The 25,561-nt window shown below is 48.5% G+C and overlaps 1 protein-coding gene across 3 annotated transcripts in view; it reads right to left on the bottom strand.

The window, feature by feature from the left end:
* Positions 1-25,561, bottom strand: part of DLGAP2 (DLG associated protein 2) — a 928,742-nt gene that overhangs the window by 536,728 nt on the left and 366,453 nt on the right. The window lies entirely within an intron of this gene.

Genomic DNA, 25,561 nt, shown 5'->3' with positions numbered 1-25,561 from the left:
GTGAAAACGAACTCATACAAGTTTATTCAATTTGAAATCGTCTTTTAGATTACATTGCTTATATTATTAATACGATTAATATTTATACATGTTCTGTCATTAATTTAGTATAAATTCCTGGCTATTACTAAAAACTCAAAAAATAACACACGCAGACAAGGTGGCAGAAAAAAAGGAATTGCTTATACACGGTTGGTGGGAGTGTAAATTATTCAACCACTGTGGTAGACAGGGTGGTGATGCCTCGAAGACCTAAAACCAGAACTACCATTGCACCAAGCAATCCCATGACTGGGTATAAACCCAGAGGAATATATATAATTCTACCATTAAGACACATGCACGTTCATTGCAGCACTATTCACAATAGCAAAAACATGGAATCAACCTAAATGCCATCATTGGTAGACTGGATAAAGAAAATGTAGTACATGTACACTGTGGAATACTATGCAGCCAGAAAAAGGAACCAGATCATGTTCTTGGCAGGAACATGGATGGAAGTGGAGGCCATTATCCTCAGGAAACTAATGGAGAGAAAACAAATGTGCATGTTCTGTCTGATAAGTGGGAGCTAAACGATGAGAACTCAGGGATGCATAAAGGGGAGCAACATCCACAGGGGCCTGTGGGAGGTGGAGGGGGAGGAGGCGGAGGAGCAAGAAAAGTAACTAATGGACACTGGGCTTAATATCCGGATAAGGAAACAATTTGTATCGCAAATCCCCGTGACACCCATCTACCTGTGTAACGAACCTGCACTTGTACCACTGAACTTAAAAAAAAACATTAATCAATTCCCAATATGGATTTTATGATTGTACAAAACAACTGTGTGATGTTCATTACAAATCAAATACTACTCTGTTATTTGAAATCCAAAAAAAAGTCCGGTTTTAGATTACTCTTAATTCTATTGCTCACATTCATATGATTAATATTAATATGAATTCCTGACATTTGTGATGCTGGCTAAACTAGAATTTATGCTGTAATAAAATCTGAATAATATTTATTATGACTTGATGAGCAAAGTATTTGTGTCCAGGCCCGTCTTAATTCCAAGCCAGCTTTATAGTCACAGTTCCAGAAATCTATTTCTGATAAAGTTGGACTTAATTTTTTTTCCAGAAGACAAATCTATTAGTTATCATTCTAAGTCCCTTCTAAAAGCAAAAAATATATATATATTTATTCATATATATTTCTCATAATGACTTCTATTAATGATCAATATAATTTTATGATAACTTCCTGGTTTTACAGAAATAAGAATTTATTTTTGATAATTTTCTAATCATAATCTTCTGCAGAGAAGTTGAAATGAAGCAGAAACCCCCACTTTAGGAGCCTGCAAACCCCCATGCATGGAAGTGAAGGAAAATTCCAGAGCTCTTTTCAGAAAAACTCCAGGTATCCAGCTAGCCCGAGGGAACTTAAGTAGCTTGTTAAGAAGGTAATCACCTAAAACAATAGCCAAGGAAGCCAGAGCTCCAGAGCTGTTTGCTTTCTTCCGGAAACTAAAGATAACACCTGGATATTGCCCTTGAACTGTCCTTCACAGGCCCTGACCCCATAAGGACCCCACCACACACAGACCCCAGATTAGGGGGAAGTGAGGATACAACTACAAGGATTGCCCTTTGCTCTGAATTCTTCCTGAGGGCCTTGGAGAAAGTCTTCCTAGCAAGTTAACATGTTTCTGTTGACCCCCAATTTTTTAAACAAACCTTCTCTTCTTTAACCAGTTGCAAATGAGAAGATCTCTGAATCCATCTATGATCCGTGAGCCCCGACGACAGGGTGTCCTGTCCTTTCAAGCTTCAACATGTGTGGCCTCTATGGGTTGATTTATGATGCCGCCTGTAGCTTCTGCACCCCTGCCTTTAAAAATCCTTGCTGCAGCCATGGGGAGGCCAGGATTAGAGCGACACTGGCCTCCTTGCCTAGCGCTCTGCAATAAACGCCTTCCTTTACATCACTCCAAAACCTCGGTGTGAGCTTCTGGCTTTACTGTGTTGGGTGAGTGGATGCCGGCTTAGCTCTCTATCAAGGTACACACATATATGTTACAGTAAATAAATGTTACTAAAAACACCCACCAAGCAGTATTGTACTCACCGCTGCAGATGATCTAGTCTTTTAATTATTTGGTTGATTCTCAACCTTGCGCTCCTCTTTTAACCACTCAAGAAAGACAAGTAACTTAACTGTAATGTTACAGACATTTGTATCTAACAGCTGGTTTTGCTAGTCCCTCACCCGTCTCCAGGCAATGCTTCAGGCAGTCTAGTTTTTATACCAGGCTTTAACATAAACCGATTAACAGAAGAGATTTTGCAATAAAAAGCACCAAAAACAAAATAAAGACTACAGGATTTAAAAGTCATCAAAAACAGGGCTTTCGATTTCTACAAATTTACGTCTTTTAAACATGACAGTAGCTTTCTACTGTCAAATAAGGTTGACTTGTTGATTTCACAATTAACACATATAATGAAAAACTGTCATTCATTATGAGATCACAGCACTAACCTTTGTACATTATCTGGGAACACACACACCATCTTATTCTAGTCTGTGCTGACAGTTAAATGCAACCTGTATTCTTTCACAGCTGGTCAAACTTAAGACACCATCGATCCTCTCTAATTCATAACAGTCACACTTATGAAGATACAAACATTCTAATTAAGGTATCTGTCAATCAAATCCAGTGGAATGGAAGAATGACTCAGCATCGAAAAACGGGACCATCTCATTGATAAATCAAGGGAGGAAAAAATAACTCACGTGTCCCCCAAAAGCATAAAATTCAAAACATATTCTGGATAAAAACCCTTTACAAGCTAGAAATACAGGAAATGTACGTAACACAGCATATCTTACCAGAACCCCAAAGCAAACATCTCACCTAATGTAGAACAGAGCCCGTGTCCAGCAAACATCTCACCTAATGTGGAATGGTGCCTGTGTCCAGCAAACATCTCACCTAGTGTGGAATGGAGCCAATGTCCAGGAAACATCTCACGTAATGTGGAATGGAGCCCGTGTCCAGGAAACATCTCACCTAGTGTGGAACGGAGCCCGTGTCCAGGAAACATCTCATGTAATGTGGAACGGAGCCCGTGTCCAGGAAACATATCACCTAATGTGGAACGGAGCCCGTGTCCAGGAAACATCTCACGTAATGTGGAACGGAGCCCGTGTCCAGGAAACATCTCACCTAGTGTGGAACGGAGCCCGTGTCCAGCAAACATCTCACCTAGTGTGGAACGGAGCCCGTGTCCAGGAAACATCTCACCTAGTGTGGAACGGAGCCCGTGTCCGCAAACATCTCACCTAGTGTGGAACGGAGCCCATGTCCGCAAACATCTCACCTAGTGTGGAACGGAGCCCATGTCCAGGAAACATCACACCTAATGTGGAATGGAGCCCGTGTCCAGGAAACATCTCACCTAATGTGGAATGGAGCCCGTGTCCAGCAAACATCTCACCTAGTGTGGAACGGAGCCCGTGTCCAGCAAGCATCTCACCTAGTGTGGAATGGAGCGCGTGTCCAGCAAACATCACACCTAGTGTGGAACGGAACCCGTGTCCAGCAAACATCTCACCTAGTGTGGAACGGAGCCCGTGTCCAGCAAACATCTCACCTAGTGTGGAATGGACCCCGTGTCCAGGAAACATCTCACCTAGTGTGGAACGGAGCCCGTGTCCAGGAAACATCTCACCTAGTGTGGAACGGACCCCGTGTCCAGGAAACATCTCACCTAGTGTGGAACGGAGCCCGTGTCCAGGAAACATCTCACCTAGTGTGGAACGGAGCCCGTGTCCAGGAAACATCTCACCTAGTGTGGAACGGAGCCCGTGTCCAGGAAACATCTCACCTAGTGTGGAACGGAGCCCGTGTCCAGGAAACATCTCACCTAGTGTGGAACGGAGCCCGTGTCCAGGAAACATCTCACCTAGTGTGGAACGGAGCCCGTGTCCAGGAAACATCTCACCTAGTGTGGAACGGAGCCCGTGTCCAGGAAACATCACACCTAGTGTGGAACGGAGCCCGTGTCCAGGAAACATCTCACCTAGTGTGGAACGGAGCCCGTGTCCAGGAAACATCTCACCTAGTGTGGAACGGAGCCCGTGTCCAGGAAACATCTCACCTAGTGTGGAACGGAGCCCGTGTCCAGGAAACATCTCATCTAGTGTGGAACGGAGCCCATGTCCAGGAAACATCTCACCTAGTGTGGAATGGTGCCCATGTCCAGGAAACATCTCACCTAGTGTGGAACGGTGCCCATGTTCATTCTCATGAAAGTTGCTATATGGAGCAGGTGTTCATGTCGCCCTAAATTCACACAATGAAGCCCTAACCCCCAGTGGGACGGTATGAGGAGGGTGTGGCCTTTGGGAAGTGGTTTGGGTGGGATGAGGTCATGAGGGTGGAGAAGCCACGGTGGGATGAGCCCCTTACAAGATGTGAAGAGCCCAGAGCCGCCTCTGCCCCACGTGAGCACAGAGTGAGAAGCCACCTCCCGCAAGCCAGGGAGAAGGTTCCCACCAGAAACCCCACCGGCCGGCACCTGGATCTGGAGCTCGCGGCCTCCAGAACCGTGAGACACGAAGGTGCTGTGTTCAGCTGCCCATCTATGGCAACGTGTTGCAGCAGCCTGGGTGACTAAGCCAGTCACTCATTTTTCCTGAAAACAGGCACACGCCTGGCACCCCTGACTCCAAGTGGCTACTAATGGGGCCCCTGAAACCCAGGAAAAGCAGCTGAAGGATTCCAGCAAACCCTGTGTAGGTTGGATTACTGCTTTTCTTCTGTTATAAAATGAGTGCATTTTATATTTCCCATAACATTAAAAAATAAACATTTTTTCTCAAAATTAAGGAAAATAATGTGCATCCTTCTAAAGAAAACTGAGTGGCATGAGGAAATGCGTATGGAGTAAGCTGTGCTCTGGGCAACAGCAGGGACACAGCCAGGACTCCACCCTTCCCCTCATCAGGGAGGCCCATCTCTGTTCTCTCAGCCTGGCTGCTGCAGAGCTGGGGGACATGCTGTGCAGGGAGGCCACCCTTCCCCTCATCGGGGAGGCCCGTCTCTGGTCTCTCAGCCTGGCTGCTGCAGAGCTGGGGGACATGCTGTGCAGGGAGGCCACCCTTCCCCTCATCGGGGAGGCCCGTCTCTGGTCTCTCAGCCTGGCTGCTGCAGAGCTGGGGGACATGCTGTGCAGGGAGGCCACCCTTCCCCTCATCGGGGAGGCCCGTCTCTGGTCTCTCAGCCTGGCTGCTGCAGAGCTGGGGGACATGCTGTGCAGGGAGGCCACCCTTCCCCTCATCGGGGAGGCCCGTCTCTGGTCTCTCAGCCTGGCTGCTGCAGAGCTGGGGGGCGTGCTGTGTCACACTCCCATTTCCCCCCAAAGATGACTGCGGCAAACGTCAGGCCTCTGGTGGGCCTGTCTTGGGATGCCCTGCCTGGGAGGGAGAGGCTGGTTGCTGGTTGCCGTGGTTACGGAGATGCTGGTCCACGCCGTGCTTTACGGCCTCCCGGTGAACACCCAGGGGGTGTCTCTTTGTCGCGGGGGACCAGGTACGGTTGTGGTTCAGAAAACGCGGTGTCTGCTTTCATCTAATGGGCGCATGAGTCACCTAATTGAGCCTCCATCCCTATGTTTTTTTTGGCTGTCCAGACACAAGTCTAAATTCCTGGCTTATCTCAAGCGACGGCCGGTCACGCTGACAGGTCCCTTCTGCTTCTGGTTTATCCTGTCAATACTGTTTTACTTTGAACTCTGTTGTCATATCTGTGAGTTGCTTTTTATTACTTTTTTGAATAATAAAGGAGAAAAAATAAACACACCCATACAATCATATCTATAACAATAAAACAGAACATTAAACTTCCCATCAATCCAAACATCTCCTTCTGCAAATAACACCTTTTAAATCTAGAGAGGCTGGAGTGCGCTTGTCAATAACACACCTCACTTCTGGCTGATTACCTGAAGGTCCCTCTGAGTCCGACACCACTCCTTGCATCATCTCATACAACTCGTGTGAAGTGCCCGACATGGGCTACACGCACAGGATCCCTTGACCGTGATCAGAATCAGAGCCTCGTGGCACACCAGTCATTACTCACTTAACAAACATGGACCTGGGGGTCCAAGGCCCATGGTTGCTGACTTCAGAGTCAGGGCTCCCAGCCAGGAATCCAGGCTGCTCCTCAGTGGGCCTCTGCCGTAAGGACCAATTCTTTCCTATTGTAAAATGCAGGATTCCAGCTAACATGTGAAAAGGTGCAATGTGGGAGAATGGAACATACCAGCACCAACTCGACCTGTATCCACGGTTATGAGAAAACTAAGTAAAAATGAAACCAAGACAGCAGGGGTCACCTACGGGGGGGCATCGCTGGCAAACTCTCAGGCTTCCTGCGAGGCTTGTGGGGGCAGGTGCCCCTCTCAAAATAATATCAACATCTCCTCCCAGCATTTCACAAAACTTCATTAGGATTATAGCTGCAAATTTGAGTGATAAGACTTGCTTCAGTTTCAAAAGAGCGCAAATTTGCCTTTAAATTTTAATCAGTTTTTACCTGTTTAATTTTTTTTTTTTTTGAGACGGAGTCTTGCTCTGTTGCCTAGCTGGAGTGCAGCGGCACAGTCTCGGTTCACTGCAACCTCTGCCTCCCAGGTCCAAGCAATTCCCCTGCCTCAGCCTCCTGAGTAGCTGGGACTACAGGCACGTGCCACCACGCCTGGCTAATTTTTTGTATTTAGTAGAGACAGGGTTTCACCATGTTGGCCAGGATGGTCTCAAACTCCTGACCTTGTGATCTGCCTGTGTCGGCCTCCCAAAGTACTGGGATTACAGGCGTGAGCCACCGCGCCCGGCCCTAAGTAAAATTTAAAATGTGATTCCAATGTCCATGTCTGTCCATGAAAGCGAGAGAGGACCATGAAGTGGAATTGTGAGTTTGTTTTGATTTCTTGTTACTGAAAGCACATGACTATGAGTGGGCAAAGAACTGTAAGTTCCCTTGGGGAGCGTCAGTTTGCCAGTGTCCTGAGACACGTGCCGGCCACCCTGCCTCACAGAGCGTCTGATGCTTCCATCCAGGTTAACTCACCAGGTGCACCTTCTGGGCTTATTTCCACTACGGATCGGCCGAAAACCAGTAAAGACCAGACTTCCAACACTTGACAAACCATGAGCTTTTAATCTCTTATCAGAGACTGATTTGGCATGTTGATATTTTGGGACACTCAGAAAAGTCACTAAATTCTAGTGCTTCAATATTTCTGACTCATGCTCCTAAGACATAAAATATCAAGTAGCTATAAATCAATCTCACATCTCTCAACACCAGGGACAGGTTCTGAGAAACGTGCTGTCGGCCAATCTGGTCACGGTGCGACCATCATCGTGTGTTACACAAACCCGGCCATCCAGCCGGCTGCACACCCAGGCTGTGCGGAGCCCCTTGTTGCTTCTGGACTACATACCCGCACAGCACGTGACCGCGCTGAGTCCTGCAGGCAGCTGGAACACAGTGGCGAGTATGTGTGCACCTAAGCCCAGCTAAAGTTAGAAAAGGTACAGTAAGAACTCGGCATTATAGTCCCATGGGACCACTGTCCCCTGCAGGCCCTCACCGCACACGACACCAGGAGCGGGTCCTCACCGAACAACACCGGGAGTGGGCCCTCACTGAACAACACCGGGAGCAGGTCCTCACTGACAACACCGGGAGCGGGTCCTCACTGAACAACACCGGGAGCAGGTCCTCACTGACAACACCGGGAGCGGGTCCTCACTGAACAACACCGGGAGCGGGCCCTCACTGACAACACCGGGAGCGGGCCCTCACTGACAACACCGGGAGCCGGCCCTCACTGACAACACCGGGAGCAGGTCCTCACTGACAACACTAGGAGTGGGCCCTCACCGCACACGACACCAGGAGCGGGCCCTCACCGAACAACACCGGGAGTGGGCCCTCACTGAACAACACCGGGAGCAGGTCCTCACTGACAACACCGGGAGCGGGTCCTCACTGAACAACACCGGGAGTGGGCCCTCACTGACAACACCGGGAGCGGGCCCTCACTGACAACACCGGGAGCAGGTCCTCACTGACAACACTAGGAGTGGGCCCTCACCGCACACGACACCAGGAGCGGGCCCTCACCGAACAACACCGGGAGTGGGCCCTCACTGAACAACACCGGGAGCAGGTCCTCACTGAACAACACCAGGAGCGGGTCCTCACTGCACACAACACCGGGAGCCAGTCCTCACTGTGCACAACACCAGGAGCCGGTCCTCACTGAACAACACTGGGAACAGGTCCTCACTGAACAACACTGGGAACAGGTCCTCACTGAACAACACCGGGAGCAGGTCCTCACCAAACAACACCGGAAGTGTCACTGAACACGACACCGGGAGCCGGTCCTCACTGCGCACGACACCGGGAGCCGGTCCTCACTGCGCACAACACCGGGAGCCGGTCCTCACTGAACAACACTGGGAACAGGTCCTCACTGAACAACACCGGGAGCAGGTCCTCACCAAACAACACCGGAAGTGGGTCCTCACTGAACACGACACCGGGAGCCGGTCCTCACTGCGCACAACACCGGGAGCCGGTCCTCACTGCACACAACACCGGGAGCCGGTCCTCACTGAACAACACTGGGAACAGGTCCTCACTGAACAACACCGGAAGCGGGCCCTCACTGAACAACACCGGGAGCCGGTCCTCACTGTGCACAACACCAGGAGCCGGTCCTCACTGAACAACACCGGGAGCGGGTCCTCACTGCACACAACACCGGGAGCCGGTCCTCACTGCGCACAACACCAGGAGCCGGTCCTCACTGAACAACACCGGGAGCAGGTCCTCACCAAACAACACCGGGAGCGGGTCCTCACTGAACAACACCGGGAGCGGGCCTCACTGCACACGACACTAGGAGCGGGTCCTCACTGAACAACACCGGGAGCGGGTCCTCACTGCACAACACCGGGAGCGGGTCCTCACTGAACATGACACCGGGAGCCGGTCCTCACTGAACAACACTGGGAGCGGGTCCTCACTGAACAATACCGGGAGCGGGTCCTCACTGAACAATACCAGGAGCGGGTCCTCACTGAACAACACCGGGAGCGGGTCCTCACCGTACACAACACCGGGAGCAGGTCCTCACCGCACACGACACCAGGAACGGGTCCTCACTGAACAACACTGGGAGCTGGTCCTCACTGAACAACACCGGGAGCAGGTCCTCACTGAACAACACCGGGAGCGGGTCCTCACTGAACAACACCGGGAGCGGCCCTCACTGCACATGACACCGGGAGCGGGTCCTCACTGAACAACACCGGGAGCGGGTCCTCACTGAACAACACCGGGAGCGGCCCTCACTGCACACGACACCGGGAACGGGTCCTCACTGAACAACACCGGGAGCCGGTCCTCACTGAACAACACCGGGAGCGGGTCCTCACTGAACAACACCGGGAGCGGGTCCTCACTGAACAACACTGGGAGCGGGTCCTCACTGAACAACACCGGGAGTGGCCCTCACACCGCACACGACACCAGGATACGGTGCACGACCGTATTCAAATGTGGGCTGCTCTTCTCTAAAAAGGCAAGCACGGAAACATAAAAAGCCTCTGGTTTATTTTGTTTTACTTTTAAATTGGGAGAATGAGAATCTATTTGAGAACATTTTGCGTGGCTTAATCATTATTTGAAAGATCCACAATAGGAAAGTGCATCTTTAGACTCTTAGTTCAGACTCTTCTACCAAGCCTTGAATGACTAATCCACTTAATCATGATGAGGCCACATCAAAACGACACCCAGCCTTTCTACTTCACACCCAGTTACAACAGGATGGGTGTCGTTAACCGTTCTCCTCAGCCTCCGTGTTTTCTTGAAAGCTGCAGTTTCCGAGGTTTTCTGATAAAGCCAGAACAATCTCATCTCTCCCCTCCAGGGTTCTGCACGGGGTCGGGGAAAGGAGGGGCCTGGGGCTGCCCTCAGCTGTGCCCTCCTCTCACTGCTCAGGCTGAGGGTTGAGGCCACTTGAGACGTGTCCATCAGATGCAGGAGGGTCAGCCAAGTGGTCTGAAGGCCACTGCCCCGGATGATTAGCCTGGGAGCCACAGCACAGGGAAAAGCAATGCGCGGCTCTAACGTGGCCACGAAGGGGCCTCCACACACAAAGGGGCCTCCACACACAGGGCCACCAGACCTGGGGCCTGAGGCTCTGAACCCGCCCCTTCCCTTGCCCCTCATGGTGGCCGCAGTGCTCAGGAAGAGAATGGGGTTCACCCGACCTGGGGTCACCCTGCTAAGCCCAACCACTAAAAATCTTCAACTCCTCAAAGCGTGGCCACAGCAGCCCTGCAAGAGGCAGCTCCAGGATCACAAACAGAAGGACCCTTTAAGAGCTGGGCTGGGACAGGGTGGGGGGGGTCCCTCATAAGGCTGGCACACGTGGGGGCTCCGCGTCAGGAAGAGCTGGTGGAGGGCAGGCTCATTCCCCTGGGGATCCTCCAGCGAGGCCCCTCACCTGCACCACAACGGGGCGGTACCTTCCAGAGCCCGTGGGAGCCTCCAGAGCAACATCTGGTCTCCTGGACCCCTCGAGAGTCTCTGCACGTCTTTCCTTCCAGAGACAACAAATGTTCTTTCCAAAAGACATTCTGACTAACCTGACCCCAAGACCCTCCCTGAAAGCCCTCAGCAGCACAGCACCACCCACAGCAGGATTCTACGCCTCTGATCACCCCGAGACCCTCCCTGAAAGCCCTCAGCAGCACAGCACTGCCCACAGCTGGATTCTATGCCTCTGATCACCCCGAGACCCTCACTGAAAGCCCTCAGCAGCACAGCACCACCCACAGCAGGATTCTACGCCTCTGATCACCCCAAGACCCTCACTGAAAGCCCTCAGCAGCACAGCACCACCCACAGCTGGAGTCTAAACTTCTGATCACCCCGAGACCCTCCCTGAAAGCCCTCAGCAGCACAGCACTGCCCACAGCTGGATTCTACGCCTCTGATCACCCCGAGACCCTCACTGAAAGCCCTCAGCAGCACAGCACTGCCCACAGCTGGAGTCTAAACTTCTGATCACCCCGAGACCCTCCCTGAAAGCCCTCAGCAGCACAGCACCACCCACAGCTGGAGTCTAAACTTCTGATCACCCCGAGACCCTCCCTGAAAGCCCTCAGCAGCACAGCACTGCCCACAGCTGGATTCTACGCCTCTGATCACCCCGAGACCCTCACTGAAAGCCCTCAGCAGCACAGCACTGCCCACAGCTGGAGTCTAAACTTCTGATCACCCCGAGACCCTCCCTGAAAGCCCTCAGCAGCACAGCACCACCCACAGCTGGAGTCTAAACTTCTGATCACCCTGAGACCCTCACTGAAAGCTCTCAGCAGCACAGCACTGCCCACAGCTGGATTCTACGCCTCTGATCACCCCGAGACCCTCACTGAAAGCCCTCAGCAGCACAGCACTGCCCACAGCTGGATTCTACGCCTCTGATCACCCCGAGACCCTCACTGAAAGCCCTCAGCAGCACAGCACTGCCCACAGCTGGAGTCTAAACTTCTGATCACCCCGAGACCCTCACTGAAAGCTCTCAGCAGCACAGCACTGCCCACAGCTGGATTCTACGCCTCTGATCACCCCGAGACCCTCACTGAAAGCCCTCAGCAGCACAGCACTGCCCACAGCTGGATTCTACGCCTCTGATCACCCCGAGACCCTCACTGAAAGCCCTCAGCAGCACAGCACTGCCCACAGCTGGATTCTACGCCTCTGATCACCCCGAGACCCTCACTGAAAGCCCTCAGCAGCACAGCACTGCCCACAGCTGGATTCTACGCCTGTGATCACCCCGAGACCCTCACTGAAAGCCCTCAGCAGCACAGCACTGCCCACAGCTGGAGTCTAAACTTCTGATCACCCCGAGACCCTCACTGAAAGCCCTCAGCAGCACAGCACTGCCCACAGCTGGATTCTACGCCTCTGATCACCCCGAGACCCTCACTGAAAGCCCTCAGCAGCACAGCACTGCCCACAGCTGGAGTCTAAACTTCTGATCACCCCGAGACCCTCCCTGAAAGCCCTCAGCAGCACAGCACTGCCCACAGCTGGATTCTACGCCTCTGATCACCCCGAGACCCTCCCTGAAAGCCCTCAGCAGCACAGCACCACCCACAGCTGGAGTCTAAACTTCTGATCACCCTGAGACCCTCACTGAAAGCTCTCAGCAGCACAGCACTGCCCACAGCAGCATTCTACGCCTCTGATCACCCCGAGACCCTCACTGAAAGCCCTCAGCAGCACAGCACTGCCCACAGCGGGAGTCTACGCCTCTGATCACCCCGAGACCCTCCCTGAAAGCCCTCAGCAGCACAGCACCACCCACAGCTGGAATCTAAACTTCTGATCACCCTGAGACCCTCACTGAAAGCTCTCAGCAGCACAGCACTGCCCACAGCAGCATTCTACGCCTCTGATCACCCCGAGACCCTCACTGAAAGCCCTCAGCAGCACAGCACTGCCCACAGCGGGAGTCTAAGCCTCTAATCCCGCCACCGAGATCTCCCAGCCTGACCTCTGCCTGCCTCCTGTCCACGCACAGCACGACGAGAGACCCCTGCCCCTCACCTCCCCCGCATCCCTCCTCATCTGCCTGTGTCTCTCCTTCTCTGTCCTGTTTCTGGCTACATGGAAATAGGTTTTTATATATGGAGGGAGCTTTCAAAGACCTACCGACTTTTAAAAACCTATTTTTGAGAATGAAGGGTACAGGGCTATGAAAATCCACGGCCCTGGCAAAGCCTGGCAGGTGGAGCAGGCAGCCCATCTGCATAAACGCAGAAGCCGCGGCACCACCCCTCACGCATTCACGCGGCGCCGTCAGACACTGGGGTTCTAGTCACTGATTTCCCGCTGTCTGAAGACGTGTGGGTAAGACCATGGCAGGGGATACATGAACAGTTCTACAGATTACCGACTGCCAGAGCCAGAAGTGTCCATGGAGATGAGCACGTTGTGGATGGGGCGCCAGGGATTCTCAACGCCAACGTCAAGCCCGCTGGGTCCTTCTTCAACCCCCGCGGTCCTCCCTGCCTTGCTGCCTCCCGCATTTCCACCTCCCTCCCGCATTTCCACCTCCCTCCCGCCTCAGCCCCACTAACTCCAGGCTTAAGAGCCTGACCGTCGGGCGGCCTTCCCACCTCTGCAATGTTTTGCTTTCAAATTCCCAAACACCGGTTTCAGTAAGTTATACACAAGACAACGTAAAACCCTGCAAGTGTGAAATGCACAGATAAATCAAAGCGCATTAGTAAGAAAACATCCATTTGTGATGGGCATTTTTATGCTATTTATCTAATAAAACATAAAAACATAAATCGCCTGGCTTTCATAATGTTAGATTTGAATCAGATTAGATAGCAAGAAGAAATAGCCCCTATTTTTAAGAGTTGAGTTGGTTTCGTCAGCATGATATAATTTGAAATAAGTGGTTATATGGCATTCAAACACAACGTAGGAAGACTTATTACAGATATAGTACCTACAATTGGTTGAAAAACAAGCGTCATGCTATCATAGGAAATTCCATTGCAGGTAATGAAAGAAACTCATTTTTTTTCCATAAAAAAAAATTTGATCAAGAGCCAAGTATTTGTCTGGTACGCAGTAGAATTTTGATTCTAAAACTCTAACCGTACCGTTGTGGAAGCTGGAAGTTCCAGGTGGAGAATGACGATTAAATATCTTACAGGGAGATTTTTAAAACCCTGATGGTGTAATAGATTATGTGTGGAGGAAGCTGTAAGCATCTCGTTTTGTCATCACAAGGCCATACACGGTAGCGGGGAAATATTTAAAGTCAGTCTTGGGAAAATGGTCTGAGTATGCCAGAGAAGGCAGAGGTGTTATGGAATGCAAAGACATGACGGGATTCAAAGAACTAGAAACACAGACCCTGAACGAGGAAGTGCTGGGCAGTCAGCGAGAGGGAAAGCGATGCCTCCTCTGTGTGGGGGCAGGGCAGGTGCTGGACAGTCAGCGAGAGGGGAACGATGCCTGAATACAGGCCCCAGATGAGGAGGTGCTGCACAGTCATCAACGAGGGGAAAGATGCTCCTACTTGTGGGGGCAGAGCAGGTGCTGGATAGTCAGTGAGAGGGGAAGACTCCTCCTCCATGTGGGGGCAGGGCAGGTGCTGGACAGTCAGCGACAAGGGGAACGATGCCTCCTCTGTGTGGGGGCAGAGCAGGTGCTGGATAGTCAGTGAGAGGGGATGACGCCTCCGCCATGTGGGGGCAGAGCAGGTGCTGGACAGTCAGTGAGAGGGGATGACGCCTCCGCCATGTGGGAGCAGAGCCTTCCGAGGGCCACATCGGCAGCTGGAATGGGAATCACGCCTGAAACCTGGAGCCTGGGGTTCCGGGCCCCGCTCAGCCCTCCTGCAGACTGGCCTCTACACCGCTAAAATGAGATGATGTGATGGGTAAAATGAAAACACCACATGGGGGCCGTGTGTGTCATTTCAAATGATACCAATGACACCGATGGTTATTATCTGTATTTCAAAAGATAGTGAAAATCATACGTTTGCTCAGGATCAATAACACAGATTAGCTAAAATGCAGGTTTCCTGTTTTCAGCTGCTTGTCTTTCTTAAGCAGCTTAGTGCGGGAACACAGCTAGATTATAACATGGTGCGAATATTCAATTCACAATTATATATCATGAATGGCAGGAAACAAACAGAAAAGTACATTTGATGAGTGATAAAAATAGAAACATAGGAAGACATTAGCCAAGTCATGGTGGCTTAATGTAGCTTACTTAGGTGGCCCAGCTTCCCAAACGTACAGTCTAAGGAGGAGCCCTTGGCAGCAGCGTGCTGGGCCCTGGACTGCACTCTGAGGTCCCTGAGAGAGGAGTCTGGGCCACAGGAGATCCTTCTGGAAGCAGAAGCCCTGGAGCCGCTTCCTGGCTCTTCTCCTTGGCGAGTTCCTCAGCCCATGGTCCTCTCCCTGCTGACTCAGTTTCTTTCTTCAGAATGGAAACCAAGGACTATGTTCTATGTGTGTTATGAGGATTAACTCAGGCAATACACAGACAGCGTTTAGAACAGCACCTGACATTTCTATTGGCGTTAAACTCTGGGAAAACGATGGGCATGAGACATGTTCACGGTGCCAGGACAGTGCTGCTTGCTCTGCATCCAGGGGAAATGAAGGGCTGAATTTTTTCAAGATACCATGCTCTCGCTTCCTCTAAAAACAGGCAAGAAAAAGAAGGTCACTGCCTGCTCTGGGGAGCAACCTGAATGCATGCTGTCAATCAGAACATGTTCTTTGTTTCAGAAGAAAGAAGATTCTTCTGAAAAATAAAATAAGTTTTAGGCAAACAGGAAAGAATACTGAGGAAAAGGTGAGGTTAATCCTTGACATTATTAATGGATATGGATAAATGTACAAAGTACTGAAGTTTTATTCCTAAAAGGAGTCAGGAGGGTGGCTAGAGAAAGGGAGGGAGGGAGAGATACCTAGGAACTGGAGGAGGAGAAAGAGGTTGTGTATAGAACTAATTCTTCTTTTCCTTAGGAATAAAGGAAAGATAAATTATACATTATTTTAATGGCCTTCTCAGGTTTATAATGAATCATTTTTCCAGGTTTCAGACCAAACATCTGACATTATAATGATTTTTCCTGTTAGAATCTCCAAAGCTAACAGGCATCTTTCCATGATATGTGTGCTTGGAAAATAGCATGAAGAACCTCCTTGTTTACTGGCAAACACTGGGCTTGGACTCACTAGGTCCTGGTGTCTCATTCTGACTGGGTGGGGGCTTTACCTACTAAGTCTCAGATGTTACTTGAGCAAATTTGAATATTATCACCCGCCTCACGGGAACTGAGAAGTGAAACATGAAAGAACCACCATGTGAGTTTACAGTAATAAAAAGCATTGCTCATGATTCTTTGCTTTACATTTTAGAATGCAAAAGCCATTAGTAACTACAATTTCTATAAAAGTTGATCAATGGAGATGGCTTTTGGTTCATAATTCACAAAATAGTCAAAGGCGCTCATTCAAAGCTTCTGAGCTGAAACCTATCATCCGAACTGTGAGATAGTTTTGACAGAAAGATTTGCATAGTTATTTTCAAATACATTTGAATATTTAGTGCCCCCCACCCAGTTTGAAGGCACAGAATTACGCTGAGTTTCACTGTATCACCTGATCACCCTCTGTCTGGCGGACCTAAGCCAAAGCCTCGTTGTGCGATGTTCTTAAGAGCTGGTATCACACTCTTCCCAGAGCTCCTATGATTCCATTTAGAGCCTAACAAATCTTCACCATCTAATACGAGGGGAACTACTGGTCAGGGGAAATGAGAGAAATGGTATTTTCAAGACTGCATCAAACTTAAAAAGACAGCTCCCAGAAAAGAGAAAAAAAAAAAAAGGAAGAGGAAGGGAGGGAGGAAATGAGAGAGAGAGAAAAAGGGAAGGAGGGAGGAAGAAAGAGAGTATAGCTTCTACTTTATCAACTAAAATATTCTTCAAAGAGCAGGATCAGTTCTACCTTGATATAAAAACCAGTATGTATTTTTGAGAGACACACACAGTAAGCAGGAAAAATGTACATAAATCACCAAAGGGAAACAAGTTCACTATGACAACACTGTTCAGGATAAAAGAAGGAGGTTTTTCTTAATTGCAATTCCACGTATTGTGGGATCCAAAATGTGATCCTTCTCTACGTTCCGCTCAGGTCTGGATGGCAGTAACAGAGCTCCCAGGAATCCTCCTGAGCTGCACATTTAAACAGCCCATTGGTAAAGATCAGCCCATCCTGGGGAAAGCCATTTAGAATCTCATGTGTCATCAGTGACTCAGAGGTTCTTTCAGCCCTGACCAGAGGGTGCAACTGGCAAACCTGTGCCTGTCATGAAAACTCCACTTCATGGACGGAAGGGGAGAAACAGGGCCACCCAGTGATGTCCCATTTCATTCTTCTATGAAATGAGAGTCTGCTGTGGAACCAAATGATCCCTAAAGCCATACACAAGACTGGAACCTGACAGTAACGGTGGTAACAGCTCCACATCTGGCTCAAAGCTCACCTAAGGGAGTGCAGTCTCCGACTCAATGGGTTGGGGCAACACCACGACAAAGAAGCACTCACTCCCTAGGAGGGTCTGTCTCCCATTAAAAGGAATTCTGAGCAAATGGCCAAAATAGGATGGATGTCCATGGATTCTAAAGAAACAAGGATGGAAGGTTATAAGTTCTGAAGGGACAAGGATGTGTTGTCATGAATTCTAAAGGAATGAGGATGAGAGGCCACAGGTTCTAAATGGACAAGGATGGGAGGTCATGGGCTCAGGAAAGATGAGGATGGGTGGTCAGGGGTTCTAATGGGAAGAAGATGGGTGGTCAGGGGTTCTGAAGGAACAAGGATGGGTGGTCATGGGTTCTGAAGGGGAGGATGGGTGGTCATGGGTTCTGAAGGAATGAGGATGGGAGGTCATGGGTTCTGAAGGGGAGGATGGGTGGTCATGTGTTCTAACTGGACAAGGATGGAAGGTCATGGTTTCTGAAGGAATGAGGATGGGTGGTCATGGGTTCTGAAGGGATGGGTGGTCATGTGTTCTAACTGGACAAGGATGGAAGGTCATGGTTTCTGAAAGAACAAGGATGGGTGGTCATGGGTTCTGAAGGAACAAGGATGGGTGGTCATGGGTTCTGAAGGAACAAGGATGGGTGGTCATGGGTTCTGAAGGAACGAGGATGCGTGGTCATGGGTTCTGAAGGAACGAGGATGGCTGGTTATGGGTTCTGAAGGAATGAGGATGGGAGGTCATGGGTTCTGAAGGGGAGGATGGGTGGTCATGTGTTCTAACTGGACAAGGATGGAAGGTCATGGTTTCTGAAGGAACGAGGATGGGTGGTCATGGGTTCTGAAGGGACAAGGATGGCAGGTCATGGGTTCTAACTGGACGAAGATGGGAGGTCATGGGTTCTGAAGGCACGAGGATGGGACTAGAATGGCTAGTTTCTAAATAAATTAGGATGGGTGTTCATGGGTTCTGCAGGGTCTAGAATGGGCAGTAATGGATTCTGAAGGTACCAGGATAGGTATCATGGCATCCAAAGGACTAGGGCTGATAGTCATGGGTTCTGAAGGAATGAGGATGGGTGGTCATGGGTCCTAATGGACAAGGATGGGTGGTCGTGGGTTCTGAGGGGATGAAGATGGGTAGCTGTGGGTTCTGAAGGAATGAGGATGGGCGGTTGTGGGCTCTGAAAGTAGCAGAAAGGTGGTTATGGTTTCTGAAGGGTCTAGAATGGGCAGTCATGGGTTCTTAAGATACCAGCGTAGCTGTCATGGCAACTGAAGGACTAGAGTTAGTGTTCACAAATTCTGAAGGGTGCCCCTTCGTATTGTTCTCATTCAGACGCCTGTTGGCTGGAATGAAGATGCCTAATGAGTGTGGTCTGAGCTTCTCAGGCCTTGACCCTGACCTCTGCTTGACCCCTCTGTGTCTGGGTGTGAACCACAGAAGCAGCTGCATGGAGGATGCTCTCTTCCTCCTCCCATAAAGGAAGCAGCGGAGCTCTTAGCCTAACGCTCAGGAGGGTTATGTCCACAGACCCAACGGCGGTGAAGTGGGACCTGCAAAGATGTCTGAATTTCCAGCCTAGCTAAGATGTAGTCGGGATTTTCCTGCTTTTGTTAGAAGTTGGCGCCTGACCCAGGGTTTTGCCAGTAGACTCATTTTTCAGTCCAGCCCTAAAAGTGCTGAGCCCCACTTTTCCTCTTAGCCATTTCCTACAGCAGCCTTCCAGAAAGGGTCTTCCCAACTACAAGGAACACTTTCTAGTGAGCAGTCCCTAACGTGGAATAAGCTGGACTCCATTCACTGTATTTTATTTTAAATCGTGGTGCCAACCACCCTCCTAAGTCAAGGTAGGGTCAACTGTGGCTCTTACAGCTTGTACCAACTCTAGAGGCAGCTGTGGTCCAACTTCAAGGTGAAATTCCCCATTGATTATAAAAAGTTTGACAGTACCTGGGGAGACTTAAATTCAAAGTTGAACGGCAAAGCCTCTCACATACACTATCACCTGAAGCTCAGCTGGTCACAGGTTGTGTGCGGAAACAGCTTGTGTGTGCTGTGGTGAGGTCAGTTCCAGGCATGGCACCCAGGAGCCTCAGGCTGCTGAGCACCTCTCAGACACTGCCCCTGCTACCCCAGTCTGCTGAAGAAGAGGGGAAGGGCTGAACCGCACGGAGCAATGGGTCTTCTGAGCATTTATGAACTGACGAGCACAGAAATTAAGCAATGTTCTTGGTGTCATGGAACAAAACCAGCACTCACATGACACACCGCAGTAGACGCACACTCAGCCTCCCCTCTAAGAGCATGGGAGGCAAGAGGAGCTTCTTTCTAGCTAAACACGCTGGACACTAAAATATTTTGCAGATGAATTAGCAAGCTCACATTATATCAAAGGCTATAGCCTGAAATTAAAGTAGTCCTACAAAAGATTCCAAACCTACTTAAAATATATGTCCTATTCTGCAAACTGCATGCCTCAAGTATGGGAAGGATGTGGCATTTATGCCAACTCAGTGCAAAATAATACGGGCCAATCTGATTCCTAATTTTCAAGTCAGTACTTAACTGGGAAAAAAAAATCACTTATCTTTTGAAAGTCAAATCAGTTATAAAGTAGTAGGAAAATAGTTAATAGTAAAGCTGTCTATTAAGTACTTACATGAAGTAATTATACAGTCACTTGAATGGTTCTCCACAGTTAGGCTTAAATAAAATGATATTGAACATCAACTGATAAATTATTCTATGTAAGCATAACGCTATGTCTCACAAAATAACACTCATCTAGTCCCATAAATTTAAACTTAACTGTAGGTGTTGGTGTCATTTCAAGGAAACAAAGTATTTTGAAAAATTGCATCATTCCAGGAAGTACAGCCATGAGGAACTCACCCAAGGATGTTTCCCATCATTTAATTTAGTTCAGGTTCAGAAAGGGTCCCACAACACAGTACATGTACATTTATTTACTTCCAAGTTCTTTCAGTCCTCAGAGCAGAGTGTCACGACCTCGAAGGTCGCTCTAAACACTGACAAAGTGCCCTCGGGACAGGGGCCGCCTGCAGTTCCTCGCAGACTTCTGTTTGGGAGGCAGAATCCCATTTCTATGGATCAAAAAGTAGCGGCAGCAGCCGCCGCCCATTCGTTCTCATTTGCACAGTTCAGCTGCTTTCCTGATGCTGCTTTTGGATTCTAACGAAAACATTTGTCCCAGTGCAGAAGTTTTGCCCTAAAGATAAATTAGGCTTTTCTTGGCAGCTAACACGAGCACCTTCCACCAGGAGGGCCCTTTTCACTGTCCTCGGTCAGTCACGTAAGGAACCGAACAGAGGCAGTAACGCAGTTTCGAAAGCCTTCACCGCATTCTCAGTCTCTGCTCACACAGTAAGGGGTCAAGAGCTGCAGATGCTGGAATCAGCACCAGAGTGAAGCTGAAGCAGTTCCCCTGAGCTCACAGCCTACTTACGTAAGGGACTTCAGAATCTCCAGACATGGCCTATTTAAAGTGTAATGAATGCATTTTAGAAAAAGCCATTAAAGCACTTTCTGAACTGCGGTTAATTTCCCCACTCCGCCCGCTCCTCTGTCAACCGACATGCAACACTTTTGGGAGCTGAGGTACAGCATTCAGGTCGAAACCACTCAAGACCAAATGAATCTATGCAACTTTTGAAAGCATATCAAGGTTTACAAATTTGCTTTATAATTTCATTGGAGCTATTCCATCTGGAAAAGGGTATGTACTCATTAACTTGTATTTTAAAATGCTTTTTCCATGTTTGAATTGCTGATACTTATGTCTGATTTTCTTAAAAAGAAAAAAAAATCTTTCAAAAGTCTAACTGTGAACCAGTGCTGCCCACTGTGAAAGGGGAAGGCTCTGAGCCCAAGTCAATCTCAAGAATGCGCAGGTGATTCCGTGTGCACACCCTCCTGGGGGATCCTCTGGGGGTGTCTCACAAACAGTCCTCGCCTGGAGAACAGCCGCCTCCCCCTCCTCTCTACTGCCCTCCTGTCACTCCGGCAACCACAGGGCAAGAATGAAAAGGCCGTCTCCGTTCAGACTTGCTCTATGGAGTGCCCACCCCACCCTCAGTCCCGGTTGCTACGCATCTTCCCACCGTGAGCCTGTTTCTTCTCTCCGAATCTGATACTTGATCACCCGTAATCCACTAAACATTTCCAACCTTTGTCTTCAATCTCTTGGCTCAAAGAAGACCATGTGTCGTCACCACATCCTCAGCGTGGCATCCCCAGTGTGGCACCTCCGAGTGGCAGGATGTGTCTGCACACCTGCTCAGGTGTTGTCACCTCATCCCTAGCGTGGCATCCCCAGTGTGGCACCTCCGAGTGGCGGGATGTGTCTGCACACCTGCTCAGGGTTGTGACGTCAGGCTCAGAGAGGGCACAGCCCCGTGGCACCTGCTCGGCACTGTGCTTCGTCCACAGGCTCACCTCAGGAAGAGAGGTCAAAGAGATGGTGTTGGGTTTTCCAAAACCTCTTCTTGACGCTGGGTCCCAAGGAGGTGAAATGGCAACAGCAAATTTTAAAAACCCATAAAGCTTTGGGATCCTGCAGAGAAGCCCGGGGTTCATCTGAGGACTGCACATCGGGCTTATTTTTCAGCTTTCTTTTGGCAGAAGTGATCCTGGGATCTCCCTTCCGCAGAGGAAGCCAGTAGCTGTTGGCTGCCGAAGAGGTTTTGCTTTGGTTTCTGTCTTCCCATCAACTGTGTTCAGACTCAGAGTCAACTAATTTTTATTCAGTTCTTCACGTTCCAGATATAGTAACGAATATTTTCTTTCTTTCTTTTTTCTTTTTTTTCTTTTTTTTGAGTCAGGGTTTTGCCCTGTCACCTAGGTTGGAGTGCGGTGGCACAATCACAGCTCACTGCAGCCTTGACCTCCTGAACTCAGGCAATCCTCCCACCTCAGCCTCCTGAGTTAGCTGGGACTGCATGCCATCACATGTGGCTAATTGTTTTTATTTTTTGTAGAGATGGGATTTCACCATGTTGCCCAGGCTAGTCTCAGACACCTGGGCTCAGGCAATTCACTCACATTGGCCTCGCTAAGTGCAGGGATTATAAGTACTGGATATTTTCAAATATATTATCTGCCCCATTCTCAATGTGAGGTGAATATTGTCACCCCCACTTTACAGATAAAGAAACTGAAGAACTAAGAAAATCCCCAATGTCTTATGTAAGGTTATCTAGCACCAAATTGTATAATTTAAATCCAAACCCAGGTTTTCTGACCCTAAGTTTTCCAGGTGTCAACCCCTTACTCTTCGTCCAGGCTGCGGCTGAGACATGGCTGGTGCTTTGAAGGGCATCGTGGTCAGTCACCCTTAGTTATCTGACATGCAGAAAGAAACTCAAGGGCATGTCAGGGCCCAGATGAACGGGGAAGGCCTGCTCCCTTCTCACACGGAGGCCGGTGCGGGTGTCCCCAGGTGATGCCTGCGCACCCCATGGAGATGGGATTGCATACTCCATCAAGGCTGAGCTCTCCAAAACCACAGACCCCCACCAGGCCCACACCTCCAGCTTTCCAAGAACCCCTGGAAAGTCTTCCCATGTGGCTGTCACTGGGCACGTCTGATGGAGTGACTGGCTCCCACGGTACTGTCTGCTGGGATCATTTCCTGGGCACTGATGTCTGTGAGTGATGCTCTCATGTCTTCTAGAAGATTCCAGGCCCATTACATCCCATCACTGAGCAAAGGACAACAACGTTCCATAAGCCCGGCACAGTCCCCCGTGTGTGGTAGGGATAAATGACTGACTAGAAGAAGAGCCCAAGTGAGATCATCTCAACAAATGTAAAAACTGTTATTTGTGTCTTAAAATGAGTGTGGCTGACCACTGACGTGAATTCTCGTGCCAAGAGCACCAGCTGTAATTCTACACAGCCAGTGGTCTCAGCACTGGGGATTCCTGGCAGCTTAGACACTTCACAGCTACACCTCCATCCTCTTAATTGTTTGGATTTTACCATTGCCTGCAAGAAGGATCCCTAAAGATGGCACTGTATTTTAGATCATTTAAATTTCTACAGCATCTATGGCGTGTCTTAGGCACTTTACATACACAAACTTGGAATCTTCATAATATTTTTATAAAGTAGTTATTACTACTCCAATTTTCAGATGAAAAGTTATTCCTCGTGGTTAAGAAACATGCCCAGTAAAGGGTTCAATTCAACAAGAGGGCCTAAATATTCTAAATGGGTAGGCACCCAACACAGAATCATACACTTGGGCTCTTATGAACCCAGCTGGGTTCACACAGCAGGTCTTAGAGACCTTCAAAGAGACGAAGACTCCCCCATAATCATAGTGGGAGATGCCAACATTCATTCCACTGACGCGTTAGACAGATCACTGAGAGAGAAAATCAATGAAGATATTCAGCATCTGAACTCAACATTGGACCAAATGGATATGACAGGCCTCTATAGAACGCTCTACCCAAAAACAACAGAATATACATTCTTCTTATTGCCACATGGTACACACTCTAAAACAGACCACATAATACTCAGCAAATGCAAAAGAACCAAAATCACACCAAATACAATCTTGGCCCACAGCACAATAAAAATAATAGAAGTCAAGACACAGAAAATCACTTAAAATCATGCAACTACATCAAAATTACACAACATCCTCCTGAATGACTTTGGGTAAATAATGGAATTAAGGCAGAAATCAAGAAGCTCTTTGAAACTAATGAAAACAAAGATACAACATACCAGAATCTCTGGGACACACCTAAGTCAGTGTTAAGAGGAAAATTCATAACACTAAATGCCACATCAAAAAGTTGGAAAGATCTCAAATTAACAAGCTAACATCACAATTAAAAGAATTGGAGAAGCAAGAACAAATCAACCCCCAAACTGGCAGAAGACAAGAAATAACCAAAATCAGAGCTGAAGAAAACTGAGACACAAAAACTCGTTCAAAAGATCAATGAATCTAGAAGTTGTTTTTCTGAAAAGAAAAATTAATAAGATAGGCTGCTAGCTAGACTAATAAAGAAGAAAAGAGAGGAGGTCCAAATAAATACAATTAGAAATAGCTAAGAGAATGTTACCACTGACCCCACAGAAATAAAAATAACCATCAAAAACTACTATGAACACCTCTATGCACACAACCTAGAAAACCTACAAGAGATGGATAAATTCCTGGATGCTTACACCCTCCCAAGACTAAACGAGGAATAAATTGATTCCCTGAGCAGACCAATAACAAGCTCTGAAACTGAATCAGTAATGAATAGCTTACCAACCAAAAAAAAAGGCCCAGGACAGATGCATTCACAGGTGAATTCTACCAGATGTACTAAGAAGATCTGGTACTATTTCTACTGCAACTATTCAAAAAAAATTGAAAAGAAGGCACTCCTCCCCAACTCATTCTATGAGTCCAGCATCATCCTGATAACCAAAACCTGGCAGAGACACAACAAAAAAAGAAAACTTCAGGCCAAAATCCTTGATGAACATTGATGAAAAAAATCCTCAGCAAAATTCTTGCAAAGCAAATGCAACAGCATACCAAAAAGCTAATCCACCACAATCAAGTAGGCTTCATCTCCTGGATGCAAGGTTGGTTCAACACATATAAATCAATAAATGTGATTTATCACATAAACAGAACTAAATACAAAAACCACATGATTGTCTCAATAGATGCAGAAAAGGCTTTTAATAAAATCCAACACCTCTTCATGTTAAAAACTCTCAATATGCCAGGTATTGAAGGAACATACCTCAAAATAATAAGAGCTACCTATGACACACCCACAGCCAGCATCATACTGAATGGGTAAAAACTGGAAGCATTCCCCTTGAAAACTAGCACAAGACATGGATGCCGTCTCTTGCTAGTCCTATTCAACATAGTATTGGAAGTTCTGGCCAGGACAATCAGGAATAGAAAAAATAAAGGGCATCCAAGCAGAAAGAGAGGAAGGCAAAGTACCCCTGTTTGTAGATCACATGATTCTATATCTAGAAAGCCCCAGTTTGGGCCTAAACTCTCCCTCAGCTGATAAACAACTTACCAGAGTTGCAGGATACAAAATCAATGTACAAAAATCACTAGCATTCCTACACCCCAACAACAGCCAAGCTGACAGTTAATCAGGAAGGTCATTCCATCCACAACTTCCACAAAAAGAATAAAATACCTAGGAATACAGCTGACAAGGGAGGTTAAAGATCTCTACAATGAGAATTACAAAATGCTCCTCAAAAAAATCTGAGAACACACAAACAAATGGAAAAATCCCCCATGTTCGTGGATAGGAAGCATCAAAATAATTAAAATGGCCATACTGTCCAAAGCAA

The sequence above is a fragment of the Chlorocebus sabaeus genome, chromosome 8 (assembly GCF_047675955.1).
Source record: "Chlorocebus sabaeus isolate Y175 chromosome 8, mChlSab1.0.hap1, whole genome shotgun sequence".
NCBI classification, from domain to species: domain Eukaryota; kingdom Metazoa; phylum Chordata; class Mammalia; order Primates; family Cercopithecidae; genus Chlorocebus; species Chlorocebus sabaeus.
The sequence above is the reverse complement of the archived record's forward strand: the minus strand, read 5'-3'. Positions and strand labels throughout refer to the sequence as shown.